The sequence below is a fragment of the Mobula birostris genome, chromosome 28 (assembly GCF_030028105.1).
Source record: "Mobula birostris isolate sMobBir1 chromosome 28, sMobBir1.hap1, whole genome shotgun sequence".
NCBI lineage: Eukaryota > Metazoa > Chordata > Chondrichthyes > Myliobatiformes > Myliobatidae > Mobula > Mobula birostris.
In genome coordinates, this window is record NC_092397.1 from 31,337,692 (window position 1) to 31,352,859 (window position 15,168).

The 15,168-nt window shown below is 46.0% G+C and overlaps 1 protein-coding gene and 4 non-coding genes across 5 annotated transcripts in view; 2 read left to right on the forward strand and 3 right to left on the reverse strand.

The window, feature by feature from the left end:
* LOC140188978 (uncharacterized) overlaps positions 1–15,168 on the reverse strand; it is a 595,826-nt gene that overhangs the window by 57,741 nt on the left and 522,917 nt on the right. The window lies entirely within an intron of this gene.
* trnag-ccc (transfer RNA glycine (anticodon CCC)) lies at positions 3,999–4,070 on the forward strand. Its single transcript has one exon. It is a non-coding gene; the product is annotated as a tRNA-Gly (tRNA).
* On the reverse strand, positions 6,879–6,952 carry trnan-guu (transfer RNA asparagine (anticodon GUU)). The gene has a single exon. It is a non-coding gene; the product is annotated as a tRNA-Asn (tRNA).
* trnam-cau (transfer RNA methionine (anticodon CAU)) lies at positions 7,083–7,154 on the reverse strand. Its single transcript has one exon. It is a non-coding gene; the product is annotated as a tRNA-Met (tRNA).
* Positions 14,623–14,694, forward strand: trnad-guc (transfer RNA aspartic acid (anticodon GUC)). The gene has a single exon. It is a non-coding gene; the product is annotated as a tRNA-Asp (tRNA).

Consider the following 15,168-nt stretch of genomic DNA (forward strand, 5'->3'; position numbering starts at 1 on the left):
CCCAGGAAACGACGGAGGTGGGACATCTGTGACGTCATTCGTCACGGATTGGTTGTCTCTGTGTGTCACGTGACGGAGAGTGCACTGCCCGGGAGGCGGGGCAGAGGGAGCTGTCAATCAGTGGAGCCGCTGAAAAACTTGCCACCATTGTAAATAGAGTGGGTGCAGACGGAGATTTCCGGGATCGGTGACTCCCTCCCCACCCACGGGAATTGAGTGTGTTAGAGACAGTAATATTCATATTTTAATATGACTCTGCGGCATTATACATATTTAATGTTTGTATTTTGCATATTTTTGTTGGATAATCTTTTATAATTTGGGGTAAAAACCTTGTAACTAGATCACTGAAAAATTCATGAAGAAAGAGCGTCACGGAAAAATATTGTCAAAGCCAAAATTTTAACCCAAAGTAAGTTGTCCTCATGGTACGAAAATATCACCATCTAGTTCAAAGTAAAATCTATTCTCACAGTAGATTCATGTCACCACATACAACCCTGAGATTCTTTCCTGCGGCAATTCTTAGCAAATCAATATAACTTCCTGTGAACTGTAAATATGAGGAATTATAAACTGTAAACAAACAGTGAAAATTCAGAAAAAAAAGCAATAAATAATGAGCATGAAATAACCATGTAACAGAGTCCTGAAAAGAGTCCTGACGTGAGTGTATCTATCCCCTTTTGTTCAAGTCCCTGATGGTTGAGGGGTAGTGACTGTTCTTGAACCTGGTGGAGCGTGTACTGAGGCACCTGTACCTTCTGCCTGATGGCAGCAGTGAGAAAAGAGCATTGCCTGTGTGGTGAGGATCTTTGATGATGGATGTTGCTTCCCTATGGCTATGTTTCATGTAGATGTGCTCAGTGGTTATGAATGTTTTACCCGTGATGTAGCTGGGCTGAATCCACTAGCTTTGTAGGAATTTCCACTCAAAGACATTGGTGTTCCTATACCAGTTCATAATGCTGCCAGTCAGCACACCTACCATCAGACATTTATAGAAGTTTGACAAAGTTTTCAATGGCATGCTGAATCTCTGAGATTCCTGAGGAAGTAGAAAAGCTGTCATGCCTTGTTCACAGTAATATTTATATGATGGGTCCAGGACCGGTCCTCTGAGAGAGTGACACACAGGAATTTAAAGTTACTGACTCTCTCCACTTTTGATCGTACTTTGATTACTGGCTCATGTACCTCCAGATCCCCTGCTGAAGTCAACAATCTGTCCCTTGGTCTCACTGACATTGATTGAGAGGTTGTTGTTATTATGCCACTCAACCAAGTTTTCTGTCACCCTACTGCATGCCAATTCATCGCCACCTTTGATACAGCCCACAACAGTGGTGTCATCAGCAAACTTGTATACGGTGTTGGAGCTGTACTCAGCCACACAGTCATAGGTGTAAAGCGAGTAGAGCTGGGGGCTAAGCACACTTCCCTATGGTGCTCCTGTGCTGATAGAGATTGTGGAGGAGACGTTTTTGCCAATCTGAACTGGCTGGGGTCTGCACCTGAGGAAATCCAGGATCCAATTTCACATGGGAGTATTGAGGCCCAGGACTGGGAGTTTACTGATTAGTTTTGAGGGGATGATGGTGTTGAGTGCTGAGCTGTAATCAATAAAGGGCATTCAGATGTTTGCATCTTTGCTGAAAAGATGTTCCAGAGTTGTGTGAAGAGCCAACGAGACAGCATCTGCTGTTGCTTCAGTAGGGGAATTGGAGAGGATACAAGTCATCATTCAGACAAGAGCTGATATGCGAATTCTTGGTTCCATCCCTCCCGCTTCTGTCTTCTCCTATCATTTTAGATCCCCCCTCCCCCTCCCACTTTCAAACCTCTTACTAGTTCTTCTTTCAGTTAGTCCTGTCGAAGGGTCTCGGCCCGAAACGTCGACTGTACCTTTTCCTAGAGATGCTGCCTGGCCTGCTGCGTTCACCAGCAACTTTGATGTGTGTTGCTTAAAAATGAGTCCCGGCTTTTCGAAGGTTAAGTCCCGGCTCTATGTTGATGTTCGGTCCCGAGTCTGTCTCTGATCTCCAAGAACCCAAGCCTCGACGATCCCGCAGCCAAGCTCAAGAGGAAAGGCCCCAGCTTGTCTCCTAGTCCATGGTTTCTAGCCCTGGTCCCGCTTTCCCCAGCCCACGTCTGCGTTTTTGTCCCTGTTCCTGGTCTGAATCCTGTCACGTCCCTACTCTAGTCAAATCCTGTTCCTTGTACTTCAATGTCTGTGTCTCGCATTTGGGTCCGTTCCCAGCACCCCTTTGTGACAGTTCTAACACCCCGGTTACCTCTATTTTCATCAGGAAACAGAGATATTATCTTATTTTAACCCAATAAAGCCTTCTCACAGTTTCTTATCTTAACGATTGGCACATCTCCTCCTCTTCAGGTTTGAGCACATTCTATACTCCCTAAAGCAGATTTCAACTCTGCAGTTAATTTCAAACGAGAAAACGTGCGGATACTGGATATCCAAACAACACATACACAATGCTGGAGGAACTCAGGTCTGATGAACGGTCTCGGTCCGAAATGTCGACTGAACTCTTTTCCATAGTTGCCGTTGCGTTTCTCTAGCATTTCGTGTGTTGTTGCAGTTAATTTAATGGGATTGATGAAAGAAGGCTGTTCCGGGTCAAATTTAAACATTACCTTGAAGTCTTTTTTCCTTCCAAATTATCCAGCCTTTCCTAACAAATCACTTGAAATTATTCCAGATCCAGATTCCAGATGTAAATTCAACTTCATTCCAACCTCCTCCCGCATTCACCAGAACCCTCAGTTTCCGGATCTTTTTCCAGACGGAGGGCCCCTCCTGAACCTACATTATTTCCCACAATCCCCACACATTCACTGCCAGCGCCACCAACCGCTACTGCTCCTGAGCCAGTCAACAGCTCGAACCCTCTTCTTGGTTCTGCTGTCATTCAGGTCCAGGGGTGGGGCAACGCAGCGTTTACGTACATGCTGCAATGACGTCACAAACATTAAGCTAACCTTCCTCCAGTGCACTTTTTGAGCGTCTGGTCGGAGGGTCCGGGGCTGCGGGAGGGGCAGGGTGACTTTAAACCCGTCGGTAAACACGGCCACATGGTTTGGTTCTCACCAAAGTGTTTCAACTGTACCTTTGCCTGTCTTCTCCACACAGTCACCCAGGGAATCTGACAGAGTCGCCATGAGTGGTGGGAAAGTGCGGGGGTTCATATCTTGGAGCAGCAGCCCCGGTTTAATGTTTCGGAGTGAAGGATTCGGTCACCGAGCTTAACGCCGAACGGCGTTGAAGTACAGACACGATGATGGAACACTGAAAAAAAATGCTGAACAGACCGTCTCTTGTTCTCGGGAAACTCTCCAGTCGCGGGCTATTTGCACACTGGACTCTCCCATATTCTAATCCCGCCTTCATTTGAAGCAGGAAAACGGTCTTCCCGTCGGCGAATCGAACCCCTCTCTCCCGCGTGACAGGTGGGGAAACTAACGAGGAATAAACAGGAGTGTGGAACCTGTCACACGGATGTCAGGGTGTAGGAGAACTCATAGAGTCACTCTGATGTCTGTTTGCTGAGTGTAGAGGTGGCGCATTTTACCCACCCCTCCTCACTGTGTGACTGGAGGGGTCTCAGACTTCTTCAGTGATTCAGTCACTGATTGAGTTCAAGGACTGGCCAAAGGAAGGGATCCCATTAAAGTCTAACCGCGTGTTTGTTTGAACGGATATTTATAATCAGAATTTGGTTCCCATTTACTGATACGTCAAGCAGGAAACCATTTGTAGCCCTTCGAATCTCTCGGGTCGATTCTCCCTTCAGTCGGATCGCAGGTGATGTGTTTCTCCGGTCTGTCGGAACGTCGCGACATCCAGTGGTCGGAATAGGAACTGCAACAGAGTGAGGCATGATCCTTCAGAAAACAGCTCAGACACTGAGAATCGAGTTACAGAATCTTATAGCACCAGAGATCATTCAGTAACCGAATCTGGTTTGCATCATGGGGCGATGGTGGTATAGTGGTGAGCATAGCTGCTTCCCAAGCAGTTGACCCGGGTTCGATTCCCGGCCATCGCAGGTTGTACACTTTTAGACTGAAAAAGATAACCTCTCACCAAGCACTATGAACGCAGAATTCATGGGCAATTTACTGTCAGTGAAATTCACTCTAATGCATCAGATGGATCCCTCAGGTACGATGGTGGTGGTCCCTGATGTAGGAGGATCGAGGACCCCAAATTGAATGAAAAACATAACTTTAGACCCCGGAAGTCCGTTAGTTCCAAGGACTCTGCTCGAGGAAACGTACACTTTCTGGTCAAATCGAACATACAGATTCCTGATGAAAGACACAACACGCCCCAGATATTTTCTGGTCTCCCTCCTTCATCCAGCAGAAGGTACACATCACAGTCTCATGGAAAGTTGTGTCTATTGAATGGATCCCTAGTACGATAAGATGGACTCTTCACCTCACAATCCACCTCGTTATGGTGCTGCAGCATATTATTTACCTGCGCCGTGCTTTCCCTGTGGCTGTTACACTTCATTCTGCATTTGCTTATTGCTTCACTTTGTTCTCTCCCAATGCACTGTGTATTTGATCTCTATGAACAGAGAGAAAGAGAAGCATTTCACTGTATTTCGGTATATGTGACTGAAACGCGTAGAACAGATTCAATTCCCACTGTACTCATCGCGACTGCAGTACGGAGCGCTGCCTCCGGACAGCGCAGCGTTTCCCAGCTCGCAATGAAACACAGCAGAAACAGAAGAGCTGAAATTGCAGAGGGGGCGGCAGTGAGAGAGGGTTTCACTGAACTCTCGTCGAAGAGAAGATTTAAACTTCTTCAGGGTAAGCATCCATTGAAGGGACTTTGAAGTACAGAAGTCGAATCACAAACGAGAAACTGTGCAGATGCTGGAAATCCTCGCAACACACACAAAATGCTGGAGAAACTGAGCAGGTCAGGCTGCTTCATGATCCTGAAGAATGTGACTAAACACATTGATGAAGGTAGAGAAGTAGATGTAGTGTGTATGGATTTTAGCATGGGATTTGATAAGGTACCCCATGCAAGGCTTATTGAGAAAGTAAGGAAGCATGAGATCCTAGGGGACATTGCTTTGTGGATCCAGAACTGGCTTGCCCACAGAAGGCAAAGTGTGGTTGTAGACTGGTCATATCCTGCATGGAGGCCGTTAACCAGTGGTGTGCCTCAGGGATCTGTTGTGGGACCCCTACTCTTCGTGATCTTTATAAATGACCTGTATGAGGAAGTGGAGGGATGAGCTAGTAAATTTGCTGATGCCACAAATTTTCAGGGTGCTGTGGATAATGTGGAGGGCTGCCAGAGGTTACAGCGGGACATTGATAGGATGCAAAACTGGGCAGAGAAGTGCCAGATGGAGTTCAACCTAGATAAGTGCGAAGTGGTTCATTTTGGTAGGTCAAATATGATGACAGAATATAGTATTAATTGTAAAGCTCTTGGCAGTGTGGAGAATCAGGGGGATCTTGGGATCTGGGTCAATAGGACACTCAAAGCAAGTTGACTCTCTGGTTAAGCAGGCATACGGTGCATTGGCCTTCATCAACCGTGAGATCGAACTTAAGAGCCGAGAGGTAATGTTGCAGCTATGTAGGACCCTGGTCAGATTCCACCTGGAGTTCTGTGCTCAGATCTTGTCACCTCACTACAGGAAGGGTTTGGAAACCATAGAAAGGGTGCAGAGGAGATTTACAAGGATGCTTCCTTGATTGGGGAGCATGCCTTATGATAATAGGTTGAGTGAACTCGGCCGTTTCTCCTTGGAGTGACGGAGGAAGAGAGCTGATCTGATGGAGGTGTAGAAGATGAGATGCATTGATCGTGTGGAGAGTCAAAGGTGTTTCCCCCCCTCCCCCCCGGCAGGGCTGAAATGGCTAGCACGAGAGGGCACAGTTTTAAGGTGCTTGGAAGTAGGTACAGAGGAGATGTCAGGGGTAAGTTTTTACGCAGAGAGTGACGAGTGCATAGAATGGGCTGCCAGCGACAGTGGTGGAGGCGGATACGACAGGGTCTTTTTAAAGACGCCTGCATAGGTACATGGAGCTTAGAAACATAGAGGGCTATGGGTAACCCTAGGTAATTTCTAAAGTATGTGCATGTTCGGCACAGCACTGTGGGTCGAAGAGCCTGTATTGTGCTGTAGGTTTTGTATGTTTCTATGTTTCTAAGGGTTTCGGCCTGAAACGGCGACTGTGTACTTTATTCCATAGATGCTGCTGCACATTTTCTCTTGTATGAGAGAGAAAAAAAAAAACTGCCGGATCACTAGCGTGTGTAAAATAGACCCGCAGGTTTGTTGGGGACCCGAGTCACTCCAATCTCAAACTGTTCCAGCTGCTACCATCCGGGAGTCAGTACCGCAGCATAAAAGCCGGGACCAACAGCTCCGGGACAGCTTCTTCCACCAGGCCAACAGACTGATTAATTCACACTGATACAATCGTATTTCTATGTTATATTGACTGTCCTGTTGTACATACTATTTATTACATATTACTATAAATTGTACATTGTATAGTTAGACGGAGACGTAACGTAAAGATTTTTTTCTCCTCATGTATGTGAAGGACGTAATTAATAGTTAATTCAGTTCAATTCCATGGAAGAGACTTCACAGTGCAGAAGTCGAATCACAAACGGTAAAATGTGCAGGTGCTGGAAATCCAAGCAACACACACAGAATGCTGGAGGAACTCAGCAGGCCAGGCTGCTTCATGAACCTGTGAAGGGTTTCGGCCTGAAACATCGACCGTATACTTTATTCCGTAGCTGCTGCTGCATAATTTCTCTTGAATGAGAAAGAGATTAAAAAAAAACTGCTGACGATCACCAGCGTCCCTGGGTGGGCTCGAACCACCAACCTTTCGGTTAACAGCCGAACGCGCTCACCGATTGCGCCACAGAGACTAGAATTAAATGAAGTACGAATAAATGACGAATTTTAATTGAAATCCGGTTTCCTTTTACAAATGCATAATATGACACATTTGTGTTTTAAAACACGAGGATGCATAAGCGCTGCCGCTAACAGAAAATATAGCAGAGGATGGTTTCGATCCATCGTCCTCTGGGTTATGGGCCCAGCACGCTTCCGCTGCGCCACTCTGCTGCCGAGAATATAAAGAATTGTTGTATGTGAGTGTTGTGGATGCTTTGTGTGTGTTGTGTATGTGTTTATCTCTGTGTCTGTTTATGTCTTAGTCACAGTCATAGTCATAGTCATACTTTTTTGAACCCGAGAGAAATTGGGTTTCGTTACAGTTGCATCAACCAAGAATAGAGTATAAATATAGCAATATAAAACCATAAATATTTAAATAATAATATGTAAATTATGCCAGGAAATAAGTCCAGGACCAGCCTATTGGCTCAGGGTGTCAGACCCTCCAAGGGAGGAGTTGTAAAGTTTGATGGCCACAGGCAGGAATGACTTCCTATGACGCTCTGTGTTGCATCTCGGTGGAATGAGCCTCCGGCTGAATGTACTCCTGTACCCAACCAGTACAATATGTAGTGGATGGGAGACATTGTCCAAGACGGCATGCAACTTGGACAGCATCCTCTTTTCAGACACCACCGTCAGAGAGTCCAGTTCCATCCCCACAACATCACTGTCTGAGTCTGGGTCTGGGTCTGTATATGTCTGGGTCCATTCCCTCTTTTCCCCGTATTCATACCCAGTTTCTTTCGTTCATTCCCTGTTTCTCCGCTTTCTCTTTTTCTCCACCTTTCTTTCTTTCCTCCCTACTTTCTGGCCCACTCAGTTATCATCTCTGTGCCATTTATGCTCTAACCGTCTTGCTCCTCGTTCCCGATATTTCACCAGTGACTCTGTTCTACATTGTTTAATTGTTCAGACAGACAATTCATCCCACTTCTGAGGCTTTTTAAAAGCATAAACAGCGACGTTTCCACCCACAACGGGGACTCAGTCCCGAGGTGCCATTAACTTCCTAATCCTGTCCTGATGATTGGATGACTGTCCGAGTCCCTTCAGTGCTGAACCAGCAGTTCACCTTGTGAAACGGAACTCGCGACATTAATGCATTGCAAACACTTCCCTCAAATGCAGCAATTTCTCCTCCGGGATTAACTGTTCGTATCACGTTCAGACCATCACGACCGGACCAGTGAGTGACAGATGGAGCGGTAGGGACTATCGCTGATGGTTCGCCCCTCCCTGTAACGAGGGGCAGTTTTTTCATTTCTCCACCGTAGCTTTGTAACTGACACAGTAAGGGTTGGGTTTTAACTCCCCCACGTGGGACGGTGTAAAGACACGCTGGCAGCTGATTATCCCCTATCACCGGGCTTCTCCCTCTCTTCTCCCACTTTTCAATTCTACTCCTCATTTGATTTCTCCAGACCTCCTGAAGGGTCTCGGCCCAAAACGTCGACTGTACTCTTTTCCATAACTTCCTCCGTCGCTCCAAGGAAAAATCTGCCTGACTTGCTGAGTTCCTCCAGCATTTTGGGTGTGTTGATCCGTGTCTTGCTAAACCCATGAATCATCTTCCCAAATCTTTTGTAAAGTAGATATTCGGAGAAATGTTCTTATATTGTAAAAATAAAATTACGTGTGATTAATTCAACAAAAATCTATTAACAGATACCAAAACGTACCACAGAAAATGTAATTTAAAGACCTTTTTCATGAAAGAAATTGACCCTTTCCTTCCCAGTAGCAAACTCTTGATTGAGTTGTTTCTCTGGTCTGGGAATGAGTTTCCAGACATTAAATTGATATTATATCCACCAGTGAAAAGAAACACACACACACACACACACACACACGTGTAAACAAACAGATACACACACGCACAGGCACGAAAACAAACAAATACACACGCACAAACACACGCATACTCACACACACTCCCCCCCCACCCCCCGCACACACGGAAACAAACTAAGTTAAATACAGAAAGCGCAGTGACTAGCAAACTGAAGGAATAAATGTGATAACACAGTTGAGATATTGAACACGAACAGGCCTGGAAATATCTCAAATGAATTATGTTAACATTAGTTGTATGTTGACGTTAATAAATATGCGATGGTCATAACCTCCTGGCAGCGTGTTATGCCTTTGGAGAGACGGCGCTCCTCTGAAGACACCAACGGAAGAAGCACTGGAAACATTTCGAGGTAGTTAAACTATCACTGAAGTGGAGTTATGGGAGTGAGTTGCAAACTCAGCACAAGAAATGAAAGAAGTGAGAAGGGAATCTATGTGAAAAGCCGAGTGAGGGCGCAGTGCGGATGTTGAGGGACGAGGAGAATCAGCGAGGGAAGGATGAGGGAGTAACTTTAAATTCCTCAGTGTTATCATTTCAGATTATCAATCCTTGGCCCGGCACATACGTTTCATTACAGAAAAGGCTCGGCAGCGCCTCTACACGCCATCTAAAATGTTGACAGATTTCCATAGGTGTGCGGTGGAGAGCATATTGACTGGTGGCATGAGGACCTGGCATGGGACCACCAATGCCCTTATACGGAAAAGCTCACAAACAGTAATGGATAGAGCCCAGTCCAGCACAGGTAAATCCCTCACCACCGCTGAGCTCAACTACACGGAATGCAGGATCCCGGCCATCCAGGTCATACTCTCTTCTCGCTGCTGGCATCAGGAAGGAGGTAACCCACCAACAGGTCCATTACCCCTCAACCATCAGGCTATTGAAGAAGAATGGACAACTTCATTTACCCAACACTGAACTGTACCCACAACCCAGAGACTCACTGTCAAGACTCATCAATTCATGTTTTCGATATTTATTGATTATTTATTTTTAATATTTTCTTTGTTTTTTCTTGTATTTGTGTAGTTTATGGTTTTTATCACCTTTGTCGTTTGCTATCTTTGTTGAGTGTGGTCTTTCATAGTTTGGCTTGTGTTTCGTTCTATTTACTATGGACGCTCCTATGGTGACGTGTATATAGTTCGGGAATAAATTTAGTTTAATCTTCCAACTTTGAACTTCCGGGAGAGGAATCTATTGGGTGAGACACGGATGCTGTTTCACACTATTAGCGACGAGGTGGAAAGATTGGTGGAGCCCAGCAGCTTTATTCTCTGGGACAGGATTGCGGCAGAGGACAGCACCGAACGGAACGCCTTATCTACGGACATAGAAGATAGGAAGGGGAGTGGGCGACACAGGTCTTCCAGTTATTTCATTTGAATCGTCATCTCTGCATTGGAATCACCGGATCACTGTTCCAGCATTTCATATGAACGGGCCGTTGTGACTGTAATCTATATCCTCATCCAGGAGGAACCAGTCTCATCACATCCTGTTTGTTAAGACACCTCAGGATTTTACATCTATTCTGTAACAAGTTCTTACTGCTCTATATTCCAGAGGATACAATCCTTATATCTCGAACTCAGTTCAGAACTCAAGTTGCACACCACAGGTATTAATTTAATTAAAGATAAAACTTTACTCGTTTCCAGCGATTAACAGCACCCCTTTAAATGCTTGTACTCTGAATGGTGTTCCAGATGTTGTGTCTCTACATAATTGGAAAACAATTTCTCCACTGATGGATTCGGGTCTTCTCGCTATAAACCTTGCTTGCTTAACCAAAGTTTTGGAACATGGTGTGTGGTTGCCAGCAAGCATTTTGGAATTGACGTCCTCGCCCAGCTGAATCACGTTGACAGTCAGCGGGCGACAAAACCTTACCATTCCGATAAAATACTTCCTTCTATTTTAAACTAATATGTTGATTAACGTTACCTCCCATTTCACTGAACTTCACACACTCCATAATATTTTGACATCTTTCTTTTTATATAGTTTTAGAATCGGTGTGAAACAGGAAGATGTGTAGTCAGACAGTGAAGTGGGGATGTGGAACACATTGACAGAGCAGCCGATGTACTGTGAGGAGAAGAGGGATGGTTTGCAGTCCAGAGCTTCTGCATACTGATCCATAGTAACCATCTGTAATCAATCCCCATGTTTCCTCGTGTAGGTTCTTATGAATTCAGGGTGTTCATTGGAAATTCTGTCGGCTGAGTGACTCTGGTCACTCTTAACATTCGACTGATCATCTGCCACCAACATGTACTGAACTGCTTTCCTATTGAGCCGGACATCTTCAGAACTCCTAATCGTGGGGCTCCGTGAGTGTGTGAAGAAATGAGATTATTGCAGAGAGTATCAGCCCACAGTGTTTAAGGTCTCCTCAGCGAACAAGTCCAGTGACCGCTTGCCGCGTTCCCTCGTTCACTAAAGGTATCCTTCCTGAAGCACGGGTCCCTACCTGCAGGCAGGAGAACGGGGTTGTTTGGATTTCCCTTCTTCAGAGGCAATAGAGGCGAAATCTATTAACAGGAGAGAATTCAAAGATTCAAAGCACATTTATTATCAAATAAGTATAAATTATACACCTTGAGAATTGTCTGCTCATAAGCAACCACAAGGCAAGAAACTCGAATAATCCAATTTTAAAAAGACCAAAAGCCAATGAGCAGAGAAAGAGAGAGAAAGAAACACACACCGTGCAAACAAGAGAAGCAAGCTAACAGCATCCCGAACCAGACTGGATAACAGATCCGCTCCCGGAGCATCCGGATTCGGCCCGAAGACTCGGTCCCCGGTTTTTACACCAACGAGGCAGAAAAGCACAACAGCGGGATCAGCCGCGAACAATTTAATTATGTTATTTATTCAATTACATCAACCGGCTGAGAAGTTAACGAGACCTCGGGATTGATTAAATTAAACCACCTTGGTGTGAGTGAAAGCATCGTAAGCTGCAAAATATCGACAGGAGGAAATAGTGTCCTTTGACTCATTTCGGCTCTCTGTTGTTCGACCCATTGACGTTTGTCCCGAAGAACAACCCAGAGACAAAGAGAGAGAACGCAGAAGAGACACAATGGAAGATAAACAGAATGTGTGACAGCAGGGCTACTGAAATCGTGTTGATTAGATAATGCAAAAAACATTCACTGCTGACATGCCTGGAACGAGGTCTCTGAACGGGTCGGAACACAGAGATAAGGACAGGATGGAGCCGGGGGCAGGGAACACGGAATAGAAAACAAAGAGACACGGGCAGAGAGATAGCCGCGAAATAAATCAACGAAGAGCAGTTATTAAGGGAAACGATGTGATGTCAGCAGAACACCGATAAGTAAAAATGAAAGAAAAGAATTGGAAGCGTCCACAACGGAGCAGAGCAACACCACGTTCAGCCAATAGCAGAGTGGCGCAGCGGGAGTGTGCTGGGCCCATGGTCATCCATTCGGTCGAGACCATCGGTTTCTCCGTGACTCCCTGGTGCACACGTCCCTCCCCACGGATCTCCCACCTGGCACTTATCCCTGTAAGCGCAAGTGCTACACCCGTCCCTACACCTCCTCTCTTGCCACCATTCAGGGCCCCAAACAGTACTTCCAAGTGAGGCAACATTTCACTTGTGAGTCTGTTGGGGTCATCTATTGCATCCGGTGCTGCCGGTGCGGTCTTCTCTACATCGGTGAAGCCCGACGCAAATTGGGGGACCGCTTCGTCGAACACCTCCACTCCGTCCGCCAGGACAGACAGGAACTCCCACTTCAACTCTGCTCCCAACTCCCTTTCAGATATGTCCATACATGGCCTCCTCTACTGCCATGATGAGGCTAAACTCAGGTTGGAGGAGCAACACCTCATCTAACGTCTAGGTAGTCTCCAGCCCCTTGGTGTGAACATAGAATTCTCCAACGTCCGGTAATTCCCTCCCCCTCCATTCCCCTATCCCTATATCACTCTGCCCCCTCCTCCAGCTGCCTACCCCCTCCCTCATGGTCCCGCCTCCTTCTACTACCCAATGTGTTTTCCCCCCATTCTTTCTTCACCTTTCCTGCCTATCACCTCCCTGCCTCCCTTCCCCCACCCCTTTATCTTTCCCCATACTGGTTTTTCACCTGGAAACTACTAGCCTTTTCCTTCCCACCTTCTTTATAGGGCCTCTGCCCCTTCCCCCTACAGTCCTGACGAAGGGTTCCGGCCCGAAACGTCGACTCATTGTTTCTACGGATGCTGCCCGACCTGCTGAGTTCCTCCAGCGTGCTGTGAGTGTTGCTTTGACCCCAGCATCTGCAGATTATTTTGTGTTTACCATCTATACTTGTCTAATTTACCGAGGATTCAGAATCAAAACTTCTGCGCACTCTGTAAACGGACTGAAGCGTTGAATGCAGGGGATATTCAACAGCATTTTGGCTGAGATGGAGAGTTCCGGTGTAAACCGAGACTGGATAGAGTGCGGTTGTGTCCATGGAGTGCTGGAGGTGACGGAGATCTTTGAAGGTCATATCAAATTAGCCGGGGCCTATCTGAATGCTGGTAAAATGTCCTGACGTGTGTAAACCTAGACAGCATCAGATTAGGAATTTCATGAAGACGGTGTTTGGAAACTGGAACCCATGCCGGAGGCAGATACACTCAGAACATTAGAGAATTGTCTGGGCAAGCACCTCAACCAGCAAGGCACTGAAGGCAATAAATCAGTTCGTAAGTGAGTTGATTTTTCTTTTCCTCTGGTGAGATTGGTTCTTGATTGTCAGCATGGACGTGGTGGGTCGAAAGGCCTGTTTCAGGGTGGCATGAGTCTGCGATTCTACCTTACATTTGTTAATCCCAATAAAGGAGGGTTTAATTTAATCGTGTACTAGAGAGAGGGTGTGGAGAGGGATCCCACAGGGATAGGCAGATTGAGTGGTGTGTAGAATGACACACTCAGGGTAAACACATCATTTGACATGTTTTGATGCGTTTTAAGTTTGTTGTGGGAGTCTGGGTTACAGTGAGAACAGGAAGCTGCACTGGTCGGTTCATCGAGAAAATGTGAAAGATAGGAAATCCACCCTTGATCGACTGGCCAGCCCAGGGTGAATAATAATTTTATACTCAATCATGGGAACTCGTACGCGATTTAGCAGGGTTTGGCCAGTCGGCCGAAAGAAGTCTGCGCAGATCAAGTTCTATGAAGAGTTTATTCTTGATAGTTTCGATGAAAGATGAAGACTCTGCTAACTGCGATGGTTGAAAATCACACCTGCGTCAATTTTCTGTAAGAGCGCTATGTTCACCATTATGTCACCATTGTGCCATCATTCTGCAGGAGGCTTGGGTCCTGAATCGTCTCCAGGGGTGCATGACTGTGGCTCGAGCAGCTTTCTGAAACTGGTCACTTCACTCTGATTCCTCACTCTGCTGTAGTTCCTGTTATGTCCAGTTGAGGGCGGCATCTTTCTACAGACCGGAGATACAACACTCCCAGTAATTGGCACGGAATCGGACTGAAGTGAGAATGATCCTTTCAAAATTCGAAGAGCTACACATCGTTTCCGCCCTGTCGCATTACTTTTCAACAAGACGGAGTTGAGTTCGAATGAGAGTAGTTCCTTTCGCTAATCCTTGAACACAATAGGTGACTGAATCGCTGGAGGAAACTGAGACACCTCTGTGGGGAGGACACTGACTCCAATATTACACTCAACTAACAACAAGGTAATACTATTCACCGTCTTGTGCTCTTATATGTGCTTCAAATGTTATACCAACAGTAATTCCTCGTTAGTATAGTGGTTAGTATCCCCGCCTGTCACGCGGGAGACCGGGGTTCAATTCCCCGACGGGGAGATGATGATTTTACTGCTCAAAAGAGAAAAGAAAAGTGGACAAATAAATTGGCATTGAAGTGATCGGTTCAGCCGTCATTGGGAAGGTGGAATCTCTTGCGCTGTGAGCTCGGAATGGTAGGATTTTCCGAGAAGAAAGAGACGTTGTGTTCAGACTGTTTCTTCGAATCTCCCTTGGAGAATCTGTATTTCGCAGCGTTCGTTGTTACACTCAGCGGCTGAGTCCATCACTCCGAGCACACTAAACCCTGGGTTTAGGTGTCAGCTCCGCATTGCCCACCACTTTAGCAAAGCAACTAACCAACATTGACTGTCATTTGCATCCTCATCTTGCTTTGCTACGCAAAATAACTCCAGTCCGCTGCTGTGCAAAGGGAAATCAGACTTTACAAAGACCTTTCTTGTCTAGGTTGACTGCACATTATCTGTGAACTTTCCCTGCCAAGGCGCTACGTTAACTTGACTTGCTGTAGCG